The 15,854-nt window shown below is 42.9% G+C and overlaps 1 pseudogene; it reads left to right on the top strand.

Moving 5' to 3' along the window:
- The first annotated feature begins 2,637 nt into the window (after nucleotides 1-2,637).
- LOC139361139 (large ribosomal subunit protein uL23 pseudogene) overlaps nucleotides 2,638-15,854 on the top strand; it is a 39,906-nt pseudogene continuing 26,689 nt past the window's right edge.

Raw genomic sequence — 15,854 nt, 5'->3', positions numbered from 1 at the left:
TCCCTTCTCGGTTGGTGCCGAGAGAGAGAGAGAGAGATCTTTTAAATGGAGATTTCATTTATAGATGTAAATTTTCCTTACACAAGGGTAACTTCTACTCTGTTTTCAGAACTTCCTTTTTTTAGCATTTTTTCAGAGTAATCAGCTCAGAATAGTTCTTAAGCCAAAGGGGCATATTTTGGGGTGGCATATTCTGGTTTCCTACCATCACATTTTGGGGTGGCATATTCTGGTCTTACACACTGTCTTCCACCAGCAATGAAAAGAGTTCTTGTTTTCCCTCCAACAATTTGTCATTTTTTTAGAGTTTAGCAGTTCTAACAGATATAGACCAGCTGTGCTATCTCATTGTGGTTTTCAGTTCTCTAATATGTTGAGCATCTTTTTGTATGTTTACTTGCCATCTGTAGATCATCTTTGGTGAGGTGTCTGTTCAGAACTGTGTGCATTTTTAGTTGAGCTGTTTAACTTATTGCTTAGTATTAAGAATTTTGTATATATTTTGAATACAAATTCTTAGATTTGTATTTTGCAAATTTTTTTTCAATATGTGGCTTGTCTTTTTGTTCCATTAACAAGGTCTTTTCCAGAGTATAAACTTTATATATTAAAAAATCCACATTGTCATTTCTTCTGCGTATATCAACCTTTTGTGTCATTTGTTAAAATTCATTACCAAACCCAAAGGCACATAGCTTTTCTTCCATAGTTTCTTCTAGAAATTGTATAGTTTTGCATTTTTAGTGTAAGGATGATTTTGAGTGATTATTTGTGTAAGTTGTAAAGTTTTCATCTCCATGCATATCATTTCCTATGGTTTCCAATAATCGTTCCCTCACTATTTTTGGGAAAGACACAGGATAGTGGGCTCTGTTAGAGCAGATAGATGGCTAGACATGAACAGGAGGGGGAGCTCCTGGAAAAGGGAAAGTCTGGGAAGGCTCACCTGGAGGGACCACCAAAAATTCACATTTAGTGGCATCTGTAATGCTAGAGTGGATAGCCACTTGTCAATTGTGGGTAGGAGGGAGAAGAGGTACCTATGCAGAAAGAAACACCCTAGAACTCCTCTTAAGATGTCCCAGTCATCATTCACTCTGCAGTAAAAATGTCACAATATTGGTAGCTACATGCTGATAAGGACAAAGGGGACATTCTTATAAGAAACCTGGCACCGTAAGTACAGATTAGGGCGGAGAAGTACATTCAAAAGAGATAGGCGCAGTAGGTACAAATGTGAGTGCTGTCAGCCTGCCTGGGATGGCAGGAAGGAGCCTGGTGCCAGAGTGAGTTCTGATTGATCACCACACATGTGCCTCATCCAACAGCGAGGAGGTCCCACAAGCCTAAGTAGCACAAGTTGGGGACCTAAGGCAGTAGCAGGAAAACCAGACAAAGAAAACTGGCGAGACTTGAGACAGAGGCAGGAATGTGAAGAAGTCCAAAATAAAATTCCCTGCACAGGACTCTTACGCTGCCTTCCTGCGCGATCAGCCTACTCCTATTTTTCTACAATAAGCTCTTCACACTGTATTTTTTTCAGTGAAGTTATCTGCCATCTTTGTACTGCCTCTTGGTGAAAATCTTTCTTCCAAGTTAGACAAGAACTGAGACATCAGCTCTCCCCAGTAATAGCTCCGTTGCAGTTTGAATTTCCAGAACTGATGGCGCTTAATAACTGGCGCTCCAACTTTAAGTGGTGCAGAAGGCGGCCTTTAGGGGGCGCCAGCCGTGACACCTGGAGCAAGAGGGCCCTGCATAGCCCCCATCTGCCTGCAGGTGTGCTGGGACGACACTGCCAGCAAGAGGGCCCGGCAGTGTCCCCAGCTGCCAGCAGGGGGCGTACGACGACTACATTGTGAGCAAGTGGATCCTGCAGTGTACTTAGCTGCCAGCAGGTGGCGCACGGGCACCACACCATGAGCAAGAGGACCCTGCAGCGTCCTGGTTGGCAGCAGGGGGCGTGCTGCCACTCCACTGTGAGCAAGAGGATCGTGTAGTGCCCCCAGCGGCCAGAAGGGGGCGTGCCCCCACTACAAGGAAGCAAGAGGGCCCGGCAGTGTCCCCAGCTGCAGCTGGGGAGCCAGCTGCCACTTCACTTGGAGCAAGAGGGCCGGGCAGTGGCCCCAGCTGCCAGCATCGGGAGTGCTGCCACTACACTGTGAGCAAGAGAGCCCTGCAACGTCCCCAACTGCCAGCAGGTGGCGTGCCCTCACCATACTGCGAGCAAGAGGGCCCTGCAGTGCCCCGGCGCCAGCAGGGGGCGCTGGCCACAACTGTAAGAAAGAGGGCCCTGCAGTTGCTCTAGTCACCAGCAGGGGGCGCACTGGCACAGCACCGTGAGCAAGAGGGTCCTGTAGTGCGCGGCTGCAAGCAGAGGTCACCGGAGCCCGGCTTTTCAGATTACTGATGTTTCGCCCCTGTCCGCGGCTCCCCTCGCGGCGTGCGTCTCTGCGCCTGCGCCGCGACCCTTCCCCTACCCCCCCACACCGCGCGGGCATGCTACTCTGCGCTTGCGCGACGCCGTCCTGCGACTCTGCACCTGCGCCGGCCTGCGCTGGGGCCTGGCCCACTACTCTGCGCCTGTGCGGCGCCGGCCTCTGACTCTGCGCCTGCGCCCGCCTGCGCCGCGCCTGGCGTGCGACTCTACGCCTGCTGCGCGGGCGTGCGACTCTGCGCCAGCGCCAGCGCTGTACATTTGTGAGGGCGGAGCTGCATTCTCCTCAGCCCAGACACTGAGAGTATCGCGAAGGCGGAGCTGTGTTCTCCTCTGCACCATCCTCGGGGTACCGTGAAGGCGGAGCAGCGTTCTACTCAGCCCAGACCCTGGCGTGGATGGCACCGCGAGGGCAGAGGTGCGTTGTGCTCAGCACAGACGTTGGCGGCACCGCCTCGCTTTGGGACAACTCGGGGCCGCATCCACAGTGAATAAAATACTTCCTGTTTCTAGCCCTGAATAACGTAGGTCAGAGACTACTTAGAATGGTTCAGTGTGGAAAACGGGAAACCGAAATCCCCTCTGAATCCTGCGCCCAGAGGTTCTCTCCACCCAAGGGTTAGGGTTAGGATTTTAGGGTTAGGGTTTTAAGGCTAGGGTTAGGGCTAGGACGAGGACGAGGGTTAGAGGGTTAGAGGGTAGAGGATTAGAGGGTTAGGGTTAGGGTTAGGGTTGTGAGGGTTAGGGGTTAGGGTTAGGTTTCGGGTTTCGGGTTTAGGGTCGGGGTCAGGGTCAGGGCTAGGGTTAAGGGTTAGGGTTAGGGCTAGTGTTAGGGCTTAGGGTTGGGGTTAGGGTTAGGAGTTAGGAGTTGGAATTGGGGTTGGGTTTGGGGTTAGGGATGAGGGTTTGGGTCAGGGTTAGAGGTTACGGTCAGGATTAGGCGTCAGGGTCGGGTTCGAGGTCGGGGTCAAGGTTAGGGTTTAGGGTTGGGGTGGATTAGGGTTGGGTTAGCTGTAGGGTTAGTGTTAGGGTTGGGTTAGGGTTAGTGTTAGGGCTAAGGCTAGGGTTAGTGGTTAGGGTTAGGGGTTAGGGTTAGGGTTGGGTTAGGTTAGGGTTTGGTTCTGTGTTAGGGTTAAGATTTGAGTTAGCGTTCGGGTTCTGTTTTGGGTTAGGTTTAGAGTTAGGGTTCGGGTTCGGGTTAGGGTTTGTGTTTGGTTTCAGGTTAGGGTTCAAGCCATTCTCCTGCCTCAGCCTCCCGAGTAGCTGGGATTATAGACACACACCACCATGCCCAGCTATTTTTTTTTATTTTTGGTAGCAACAGGGCTTCACCATGTTTCCCAGGCTTCTCTCAAACTCCTGACTTCGAGTAATCCACCTGCCTCCGCCTCCCAAAGTGCTGGGTTACAGGCATGAGCCACTGTGCCCAGCCTTCACTTTCTTCTCTGAGTTAGAGATCTCTAGTAAGATAGCCTTTTCACAACTTTTATTACCACGGAAGTATTTCAGAACTTTGTCAGGTTAAACTGTTAAGGGTATGTCTGTTTTTCTGTGATACACCGAATTTAGGAATTTATGAGTCAGTAATGAAAGTTGATCTGGCATCACCCTTGGCATTTGAGTTCCTAGATGGAGAAGGGTCTGTTTTTCTGCCATGATCATGGCTTACAGGAATGCAGCACCCCAAGAGGACCCTAGCAATTGGGAGAATTTTGTTTACATGACACTAAGCCCCAAGTGACCTTAAATTCTAAATAAAAGTTCCAAGGGTAATTTGTATAAGGGTCTTGTTTTTTGTTTTTTGTTTTGAGATGGAGTCTCACTCTGTCACCCAGGCTGAAGTGCTGTGGCATGATCTTGGCTCACTGCAACCTCCACCTCCCGAGTTCAAGTGATTCTCCTGCCTTAGCCTCCAAAGTAGCTGAAATTACAGGTGCCTGCCACTATGCCCAGCTAATTTTTTGTATTTTTAGTAGAGACGGGGTTTCACCATGTTGGCCAGGCTGGTCTCGAACTCCTGACCTCGTGATTTGCCCGCCCCAGCCTCCCAAAGTGCTGGGATTACAGGCGTGAGCCACCGCACCCAGCCAGGGCCTTGTTTTTAAAGAAAATAAATTATATGACAGGTTTGTTTCATATACATATATATATATGTTTATATATATATATGTTTCATATACATATATATGTTTGTTTCATATACATATATATATATATATAAACTATACTCGTGAACATTTTACTCAACATTTAAAAATCTTTAAGACCTTTCAGTACATAAAGCTTACATAAGAAAATCTAGCAAAAGTGTATAAAATCTAAACACATTTCTAAAAGAAAGGGTGAGGCTTTCAGGGTGGCTATGCTGTGTTGGACGTGGGCAGTGTTCTCTCTCTCTTGTGATTTTGCTTATATGGCAGTTCCAGCTCACAAGATCCCTCGGAGCCTGTCTGTCGGCCTGCATCCTGTGGCATTTGGCAAGTGAGATCTGTTTAATATAAGGTGTCCATAAAGCCAAGGTTATGATATCTAAAAATAATCAACACTAATTCCCCAGAAATTTTGTCTTTTTTGACCAAGCCACTGGTGCAATGTGGAGTCACTGCATTATATGCAAAAAGAATAATGCCCTCACTCCAGAGTCTGAACCAGAACTGACCCTCAGTCGTGACTCCCCCTTTATTCTAGGAGGTGTTAACATTAGCTATGGCAATGTAAAAACGGTGTTTCTGGAGGCAGTGGGGGCCGAGAATGGAAAGTCCTCTGCAGCCGTCAACATGGAGAGTGAGACAATGCAGGTGTTGACTCACGGAACTAGACAAGAATCTACTACTCCTTCTCTAGTGAGAGTCTCTGTCATTTGCATAGAAGGCTTAAACGCAGGGAGGGCATGGGGATTCCGTGTAAACTTCAGTAAGCTGCATAAACAGAGGCCGTGATGTGTTTTGTCTCTGACCTTTTCCAGGTAGATCTGACCCCAGGGTTGCAGCGTGATGCTCACTAACAGAAGCTGACTCAATTGTGTTATGTCTCTGATCTTTTCCAAGGACATCTGGACCCAGGGTCGCAGTGTGATGCTCACTAACAGAAACTGACTCAATTGTGTTTCCTGGTTTTGGGGAATATCTTTAATTACTGCAAGAATGTTTGTAAACTGTTGGGGCTAAATACGAAAGTTGCTCTTCAGGTGCCCTCTCCACCGAGCCACTGTGTACATTTTCTTTCTCTCTCTTGCAGCTGTTCTCTTCCTACAAACTGAACGAAAATGAAAAGGAAGTCATTTCTGCATGTGTCACAGAGGCATCCTTTGGTTCTAAAGGGAGCTGAGTTGGATTCCACAAGCGTATGGTCCTTGTAGCATGTGAATAGGATTCAGTCACGGACGAGAAGGAAGGGTTCGGGGGAGACTGTCATCGCCCTGTCCAGGCTAACCCTCCAGCTGCCCAGGTGACAGGCTGGCCTGTGTTTGTGTTGTGTAAGTGTGTACAGCTGCTAATGTAGGGTCCAGAAACATCTTACAAAGTAAGCCTATCCCTACATGTAGTTTTATGTGGGTATAAATTCATTTCAGTTCTTAACATGAACATTTGTACAGTGCTTCCAAGTGAGAGTTTGACTGCCTCACATCTGGAATCCTTCAAGTTTATCCTTCTTGGAGTCAGTGTCGTGAACGTTTTCCTCTAGGTCAAGAGTCTGCTGTCAACATGATGTTCTCTAATTACACGGCTTCATACAACTCCCAGCTTTGTGGACATATATTTTAGTATTTAAGGTGTTCCTTCTTTTACTTCTGTTTATAGTTCATCCTTGACAGTGCTCTTTTCCCACTGCCTTTATCTCAGGTCCTTCCCAAGCTTTCATCCTGGCTGACTTCTTTTAAGTAATGGAAGGAGAGGACGTGGGGTCAGTCAGCCTGACTTCCGATCCCTTCTCCACCCATTACTTGGCAAATTAAAGCTGTGTTTAGGCTTCATTTATGTCATCCTGGATTTCTCAAGAGTTACAATTTTCTGATATATTAATTACAATTATAGGATTGTTTAAAGATCAAAGAAGACAATGTATATTGATGTGTTTTGTAATCTTTGTTGTTGTTTGTTTGTTTGAGACTGAGTCTCACTCTGTCACCCAGGCTGGGGTTCAGTGGCATGAGTGACCTTGGCTCACTGCAACCTCCGCCTCCTGGGTTCAAGCGATTTTCCCGTCTCAACCTCCCAAGTAGCTGGGACTACAGGTGCCTGCCACCACACTTGGCTAATTTTTGTATTTTTAGTAGAGATGGGGTTTCACCATATTGACCAGGCTGGTATTGAACTCCTGGCCTTGTGATTCACCCAACTCGGCCTCCCCAAGTGCTGGAATTACAGATGTGAACCACCGCGCCTGGACTGTAATCTTCAAAGCTCAATAGAAACGTAAGATCTTGCTATTATTATGCGATGATAAAATCTTTCATTCTTTGCTTTTTCCTTGGTTGCTGGCCTAGAAATTGAATCAATTCTGTTCTCTCTTTTTTTAAAAAAAAAACTTGAACGTGTGAAATTGCTGGTATTTTAATATGTTGCTGATGTTTGATCTATTTGAATGGTAGCTTCCTATGGTTTCTTCTAATAGTTAAAACTCTATCAGGCCGGGCATGGTGGCTCATGCCTATAGTGCCAGCACTTTGGGAGGCCAAGGTGGGAAGATCCCCTGAGGTCAGGAGTTTGAGACCAGCCTGGCCAACATGGTGAAATCCTGTCTCTACTTAAAATACAAAAATTGGCAGGAGAACCACTTGAACCCGGGAGACGAAGGTTGCAGTGAGCTGAGATTGCATCACTGTACTCCAGTCTGGGCAACAGAGTGAGACTCTGACAAAAAACAAAAACAAAAACGAAAACAAAAAACTATATCAAAGTGATATATTTGTGTAGTGAAACCCCAGACAGTGCCGCTAAGTGAATGATGATATAATACTCTTATTTCTTATTTTGCTACGATGTTAGTTTCTCAACAATCACTCCACCTGCCGGGTTGGTCTTTTTTCCCATTGGGATTGGTTTCCCTTAAATGTCTGGTGATTCTTCATTGTTCACATTTAATAGTGACACAGGAAGAAGAAGAAAGGAGTCTGTTATCATTAGTAAAAGGCTCGTCTAGAGGGTTTTTTTTCCGGGAGTCGATAGGGTTTCCACATGTTAGTAAGTGATGTCTTTGGTCTAGATGGTTTCCTTTCTCTGGAGAAAAACTTCTCTCCTCTCTGGAAGGCAGGTGCTTGCTGTTGGTTGTCGGTGTTCTACTCACTGGTTACCTGAGGGGTGGGGTGCAGGCATCAGTGAGGGAGGATAATAAGAGTTGACTGTTAATGTACAGATTTTAATCAACCCTCCTGTTTTCTGACGCCTGCCTCACTTCTTCGCCCCTCACCCCCAGGAAGGTCCACAGATGATGCTCCTTCTCAAGGCTGTGAGGCCATCAAATCACTTTTTTGTCTCTGCTGCTCTCTCTACATGATGGATAACCATCATGGTTTCTTGGGAGGGAAAGGAAACAACTGGGTCAGTATTTGGTCTACCATCTTTAAGTTGGAAGCTGCTTCTTCCAACTGAAGCTAAAATAACAAAGCTTCAGAGAGGGTTTTAAAAATATCTAGTATCTCAATTTTTGGGGACAATTTGAACATCTTAAGGCACAAAGTTACTGAGTTTTCTGAAAAGGGTGATGGGGGAACCATTAATTAATTAATTAATCTCTGCTTTGTTTTAAATATATTGCACCAGATTTGTGTATTATAATTCACACTCAAAAAGTACAGATTTAATTTTGATATATTTTCTTTGAAGAAATAGCTTAACTACTCTTCAGTGCTGCATTTACGATGTGGCCAAATCTTTGAGACAAAATTATTTCTCTCTATGTAAATTAAGATGTTGTACTTTGAAAAGTCATTCCTTTCAGCATTTTTAGATCTTTCTCAGTTTTCTTGAACCTTTTGTGCAGGAGTAATGACCTTATATTTCCACATTATTCCTATTAAACACTTAGCTGTGGGCCTGAAAGAAATGTGCAGCTCTGTTAGAAAAAAGGTGGAGAAGGTAGTATCACTATTCCTCTTTCATGAATGGGCAAACAGGTTCAGGAATTTTCCAGAACTGAGATTTTCTATCTTATAATTGGGTGTTCTTTGTCTCACAATGTGCACTTCATCCTTCTGTATGGATTTCTTTGCTGAGGCTGACTGTGAATTTCGGCTCTCACATGCTAAGTACACATTAATTTCTCTTATCCTTTGTTCCCACATAGTGTACGAGTGATTTTGAGAGGGTCCTGTATGGCATGGTCCTCAGGTGCTTGGCAAAATGGATCCATTCTCTCCCAGGTAACCCTGGCTCTAGGCCCTTTTCCATGTCCTGGCCTTCCCCAGCAGTCCCTGGAGCCCTCTGCTGACCAAAACTCCACAGTGAAGCACCACACTAATGGTGACCTGTGAAGGGTTCCCAGTTTGGGACACGTTATTCCTCTTCTGTAAAAACTGCACCACTTTCAGATAGACTCTCAGGCAAAGGCACAGAAAATTATGATTAGATTAATGATCTTTCAGAGGTTTCCTATCGCTGAGGTTGTCTGAGCCAGTAGTTTTCAAAATGAGTTGCGGGCTTCATATCCTCAAATGTTGCATTTAAATTCTAGTTAAAATTAGTTTCACCACTGTATTTTTCCATTCTAAGACAGATTTTTTCCCATGCTTTACTTACTCTGGAGTTAGCCTGCATCTTACAATTGATCCACTGCGTTTCATATGATGAGATCTCTTCTGTTCTTCTAAAAAATTATCAATAGTTTTGTGATGGATATTGATTGAATAGCATCTCAGAATGTAAAACATCCAGGTTACAATCATTAACTCTTCTACAATATTTACATGCAAGAAGACAATATTTCTTTCTTTTTATAAGCCAAATTATATCTAGCAGAAACTCCCATGTATCGAGATGTGGAAGATTCCAGTTCATGGAAGTTTCTCGTCATATTCTGTGCCAGACACTGGAGGCTGGGATGGTGGCACTTCATGCTCCTCACCATCCTGTCTCACTACTTTCCCTGTGACTGCTGACTGCTGGCTCTGAAGGGGGTGAGAGGACCACTGCCCTGGCAGTGGGGAGGGGATGCTCCTCTCAGCACAAGAAGTGCCAGGAAGGCAGCCATCACATGCCGGAACCTTGGCCACACCAACCACATCTGGAGAACTGCATGTGACTAGGGCCTAGCCCATTAGGAATGCTACTGTTCTGGGAACATCTCCCTGGCATCCTCATTTTGTTTTCCCATTGGCTAGTCCAGCTTAACTTAACCCTTAGATGATTCTAGATCTCCCTAGAAAATACCTAGGTGAAAGTTATCCAGGCAAATTCTCTTTTCCTCCTTTAAACCCCTAAAGGCTATATTGTGTGAGTGTGTGTGTGTGTGTGTGTGTGTGTGTGTGTGTGTGTTACAGAAAGACCTAATCTGCAAAAGCACAGCTTGGCCTTCAGGAAATAGATGGGAAAAGGGCTGCTTTATGATTTCCTGGTGCCTCCAAAGCACACACAAAGAGGATATAAGTTAGTACTTTCTCTAATAATTCCATCTGTAACATTGAGCATTTGAAAGTTTTAATAATACATTTAAATACCATGCCCATACAAGTGCATCATCAAAGGTAGCATTAATGAAACAGTTAAATGTCTCAACTTAACCTGTCTTCTTGTAAGCCTTGAAATAAATTTCTCTCATTATCTCTATGTATATGTTTACCATTTGTGCAAATATATCACTGAATAGAGATTGTAGACAATTTTTATTTTGACAACAGTCCATTCATGTAAAATTACACACAAAAATAGTACAGTAACCCAGGTGCATTGCCAGATCCAAGTAAATGTGAGCCAAGGCCCATTTGTTCATGCATGTCTTTTATGATATTGTCTGTTTCCTTTGTGACTTACATGTTTATAATACGGGATGTGAGAAGAGTTAGCTCTTTGTAGTTATTTAGCTTTAAGACATAGAAAAGTGTTCTAGAATCTTTAAAAAGTAATTGCAAGAATTTTTTGAAAGCTTCTTGAAATTACAAGTCAAGATTTGTTAAAAATTATTATTCTTTGAAACTACATTTCTGTATACATCAAGATTTATCAATAACATATAAAATAAATCAATAGCAACAAAATAAAATGGGAAAGGATGGTAATGGACACCTCATATTGCTTATTTCTTTTTTTTTTTTTTTTTTTTTTTGAGACGGAGTCTTGCTCTGTCGCCCAGGCTGAAGTGCAGTGGCCCCATCTCTGCTCACGGCAAGCTCCACCTCCCGGGTTCACCCCATTCTCCTACCTCAGCCTCCCGAGTAGCTGGGACTACAGGCGCCCGCCACCTCGTCCGGCTAGTTTTTTTGTACTTTTTTAGTAGAGACGGGGTTTCACCGTGTTAGCCAGGATGGTCTCGAGCTCCTGACCTCATGATCCGCCCGTCTCGGCCTCCCAAAGTGCTGGGATTACTGGCTTGAGCCACCGCGCCTGGCCTTGCTTATTTCTTTTATAATAACTAAGTCATATAAATTGAGGTCACAAAAATATTTATATTAATAAAATTATAATTTATCATTGGTAATGTTTGAGTTTTTCTTGTACATTTTTATGTAGCAAGAAAAACAGTTTTTACTGTTAAAAATGGTTTTTAAAAAATCAGAGCAAGCCTAAGCCCCTTCATTTTATAAATACAATAACCTGAGGCTCATCAGTGCTGGTGACTCACACAGGCACACACTCAGCATTGCTGGATGTCAGCTCAGGATCCAGAATGCATTTGAACAATTCGTGCTAAATTAATAAATGCACTTTAAAATAGGCCCATATTAATCCCAAAATAACTAAACCTGTGGAATTTGTAAAATAAGATGTTTATGAATGAGGACATGGCATTTTGACTTAGTTCTGATTCCCCCCTTTCTGAAAGCAGAACCTACAGTCTATTTTCCCATTGCTAGATTTCAGAGGAGAGCCTGGTGTCACTTACAGCAGACATTGCAGATGCCTCAGCATTTCAGATGAAGACGGTAAAGACCTTCTTTGTTTCAAAAAAACCTTTTTTTCCAGGGGAGAAAACACAGGTTGGATCTAAACTCAATCCTCCTATTGAAATATTTTAATGACACTGAAAGAGGTTGTTGCATTTGGCAGGTGCAAGTGGAGCCGTGCGGTCCTGCACTGAAGCCCTGCAGTCCTGACTTCTGAGTGGAGCTAGAGGAGAATTATATTAATGTGTTTGCACTACTTGCTCAACTGTAAAGCATAACAAATATATTTAAGGCATGTTTTTAAAATGAGAATAAAATAGTTTAACAATGTTTACACACCTATTTTAGTTATTACATTCTCTAATCTATTTTTATCCTCACAACCATGGAAGCGCTCCACCATCTCCATTTCAGAAAGTAGACAGTAACTGAACAACACTATCTTCTTTTAAAAAACATTTATTTCATTATGAAAGTTTATGGTTTATGTAATTAATACCTTTTTGTGGTCTGCATTCAATGAGTGTGGGCATCTGCACACTGTCGTGGGTCCACTATTGTGAAATCGCACACAGTGGTCTCACTGCCCTAAACAGCCAGGGCTCTCTGTCCATCCATCCTTTCCTCTCCCCAACCCCTGTCAACCACTGATCATTTTGCTATCTATGTAATTTTCCCTTTTCCAAAATGTCACATAATGCCCACAGCAATGAATGCGAGTTTCTTTTGCTCCACATCCTCACCAGCATTTGGTGTTTTTGGTCTTGTGGATTTTGGCCATTCTAATAGGTATGTAGTGGTATCTTACTGTCGTCTTAATTGGCAATTCCTAATAACACATTATACAGAGCATCTTTTCATATGCTTAATTTCCATCTGCATATCTGTTCAGCTTTTGCCCATTTTTAATTGAGTTGTTTGTTTTCTTATTGAGTTTTAAGGGTTCTTTGCATATTTCAGATATGAATCCTTAGATATATTTTTCAAATATTTTCTCAGTCTCTGATTTGTCTTTTTATTCTCTTAACAGTATCTTTCACAAAACTAAAGTTTTTTTATGTTAAAAGTCAACTTCCCAATATTTTTCTTCGTGGATAATGCTTTTGGTGTTGTATCGAAAAGAATCTCCAAATCCAAAGTTATCTAGAGTTTTTCCTTATGTTATCTTCTAGGAGTTTGAAAATTTTGCATTTCATATATTGATCTAATATCTACTTTGCATTAACTTTTGTAAAAGGTGTAAGGTCTGTTTATAGATTCTTTTTTTTTTTTTTTTTTTTTTTTTTGCACATGGATGTCCATTTGTTCCAGCACCATTTGTTAAAAAGACTCTCCTCTCTCCATTGAATTGCCTTTGCTCCTTTGTCAGAGATCAGCTGGCTGTATTTCAGTCTTTTTCTGGGCTCTCTGTTTTGTTTCACTGATGTATGTGTATATGTCTTCTGTTTTGCCTTCAGTTAAAAAATATGTAATTGCTCCCTCAATTTACTTATGAATTCTCATTTGTAAACAGAAAAGCATAAATTAATGCCGGAGTATATTTTAGAGTAGATGTTGCCTTGAATACAATGAGCAGAATGAGTTATAATTTTAAAGTGAATATAAAAATTTGACCATAGTGGTAACAGATTTGCAAACTAGTGATATCAATGACAGAGTCCATTGCAATATTGCTTCATCCTTTGGCTCAGCTGTGCTTCACACCAGGTAACTACCAATCCCTTTTGTGATTCGTTCAAGGATTTCTGTGGGGTGGAAAGTAGAAATATGATATCAGTGGAGGGAGAGAAGGCAGTTTCCCAGACTGGGAGCAGTCAGATCTCCAGTGGGTCCCAACACTGCTCTGTGGCAATACCTAGAGGGTGATGGAAACAGAGACAGGGTGCAAATGAGGTGGGTGCTGGCCCTAGGGTTCCCAGTGTTTCCTGGTTCCCATGGTCTATAAGACGTCCGAAATGAGACCTTCCGGGCTTTGGGGGGCCCCTGTGGAATTGGAAAATGAGGAAGTGAGCAGTGACAATCTAGACTGATTATTAGAGGTACGTCTCTCATTTTTCAGCAACCAAGGAGCCTTTGATTAGTAGTGAAATTGTGGCACCCCAACAATGGTGGAGTGGAATGTCCTGCCACTCTGGAGGGGTGATGGCTCAGGGTCAAGACTGAACTAATTAGAAAAAGAAATGCACTCCAGGAATATCAAGTCCAAAACGAAGCTCTTCAAACTATCTGGGAAGAGAAAACAGCATGACAAGGAAAGGTATATTTGTCTGATCCCAGGAATCAATATAAACATCCATGATAACCCCACCTATTTTTTACATATATGATTTGGATGAAACAAGAGAAAGAGACTGATTGTTGCTGAGTCCCTGCTGCAGTCCTGACACAGCTGGAGATGCCCTGCTCCCCTGCTCCCCTGCTTCCCCGCTCTCCTGCTCTCCTGCTCTCCTGCTCTCCTGATCTCTTTATTTTGTTGATGCTCATGAGGACCCTGATGTCTGAGGAAGAAGGTTCCTGTCCAGCTCTGCCCCTGGTGTGTCACGTGCCGGCCTTGTCAACTCACACGAGAACCTGACAGGGTGAGTGTTATAACCCCAATCATAGAAAAGGAAACGTCTCTAAAGTCTTTAGCATCTTGCCTGAGTTCGGACACTTAGCAGAGGCCTGAGTTTAGATGCAGCCCCGTCTTGCTCTTTGACAGCCTCAGCACCACGTGCCCTGGGTGACCCACGCAGTGAGTCACTGACAACCCTCGTGGTTGGCTCATGGCACAGCGTGGAGCGAAATGGCCCACTGACCTTTCCAGACACTGGGATAATTCGTGATATAGTTTATGCGGTCACTCCCAGTGAGTTCTATTGTTCAGTTTAATAGAACACCTAATTCTGTGTTTATTATGAATAAAGGGAGATTTCTTGTGTTTTTTAAGAATATGAAGCATATCTATTTTGTATACAAGTTGGAAGTTCCAATACTATAGGAAGCATAAGTGCAGGTTATAATGATGGGTCTTCTATAAGACTGAATTCACATCAAACTGAATCAGTAACTCCGGCTGTATGAACAGGGTGAGACATTAAACATTTAATGAAAAGAATTCCTTTCTTAGGTCACAGCAAGGACTAAATATGTTTAATTATCATGCCCGCTAAGAAGATTTATTGTGATATTTGCAGTTAATCACTCAGTTCCAAGGGTATTTATTGTCTGCTCTGGGCATAACAACAATTGGAAGCAGTATGTTCACATGAAAAAAAACTTACCTGAGGCTCTAAGTCACAACTTTCCATGACCAGCACACATTTCTGATTTGAAATACATATCTAAAGCTTCAAATACATAAATAGATATCCCAATCTAGAACTAAGTTAATAGTTGCTTAGAATTAATTGTTTAAATTATCCTGGGAATCAGAAAGATATGTCTACACGAAAAAATAAAGGTTATATTAGAATTAATAAACTTTAGAAGACCATTTTTATCTTAATATATAAGCATACTACCTAGGCACACTGTTTAAATACATCTGCAACCTACTATTTTTAGATTTAGGTAAATCATTAATCCTTAAATTTGGAAGATTCCAGTGTTAGAGCTCTAGACTATGAAACTTGGATGTTTTTCTAAAATTTTTGAGTTTTTATCCAGAAATATATATTTTCCTGGCACTGAGAACTGCAAGAAATTTCACTTGGAGTCTCCAAATAGTCAGCCATGTGTGATGTCAACTTCAGTGTAATAGATACTATCACAAACATCCTGTGACTTTTATTTTATTTTTTTTATACTTTAAGTTCTGGGATACATGAGCAGAACGTGCAGGTTTGTTACACAGGTATACACGTGCCATGGTGGTTTGCTGCACCTGTCAACCCGTCATTTATGTTAGGTATTTCTCCTACTGCCATCCTTCCCCTAGGCCCCGACCCTGCAACAGGCCCACGTGTGTGATATTCCCCTCCCTGTGTCCATGTGTTCTCATTGTTCAACTCCCACTTATGAGTGAGAACATGCGGTGTTTGCTTTTCTGTTCTTGTGTTAGTTTGCCAAGAATGATGGTTTCCAGCTTCATCATGTCCCTGCAAAGGACGTGAACTCATCCTTTTTTATGACTGCATAGTATTCCATGATGTATATGTGCCACATTTTCTTTATTCAGTCTATCATTGATGGGCATTTGGGTTGGTTCCCAGTCTTTGCTATTGTGAATAGTGCTGCAGTAAACATACGTGTGCATGTGTCTTTATAGTAGAATGATTTATAATCCTTTGGGTATATACCCAGTAATGGGATTGCTGGAGCAAATGGTATTTCTGGTTCTAGATCCTTGAGGAATTGCCACACTGTCTTCCACAATGGTTGAAGTAATTTACACTCTGA

This window comes from Macaca nemestrina (assembly GCF_043159975.1).
Source record: "Macaca nemestrina isolate mMacNem1 chromosome 11 unlocalized genomic scaffold, mMacNem.hap1 SUPER_11_unloc_1, whole genome shotgun sequence".
Taxonomy (NCBI): domain Eukaryota; kingdom Metazoa; phylum Chordata; class Mammalia; order Primates; family Cercopithecidae; genus Macaca; species Macaca nemestrina.
This window is presented reverse-complemented; position numbering and strand designations above follow the sequence as displayed.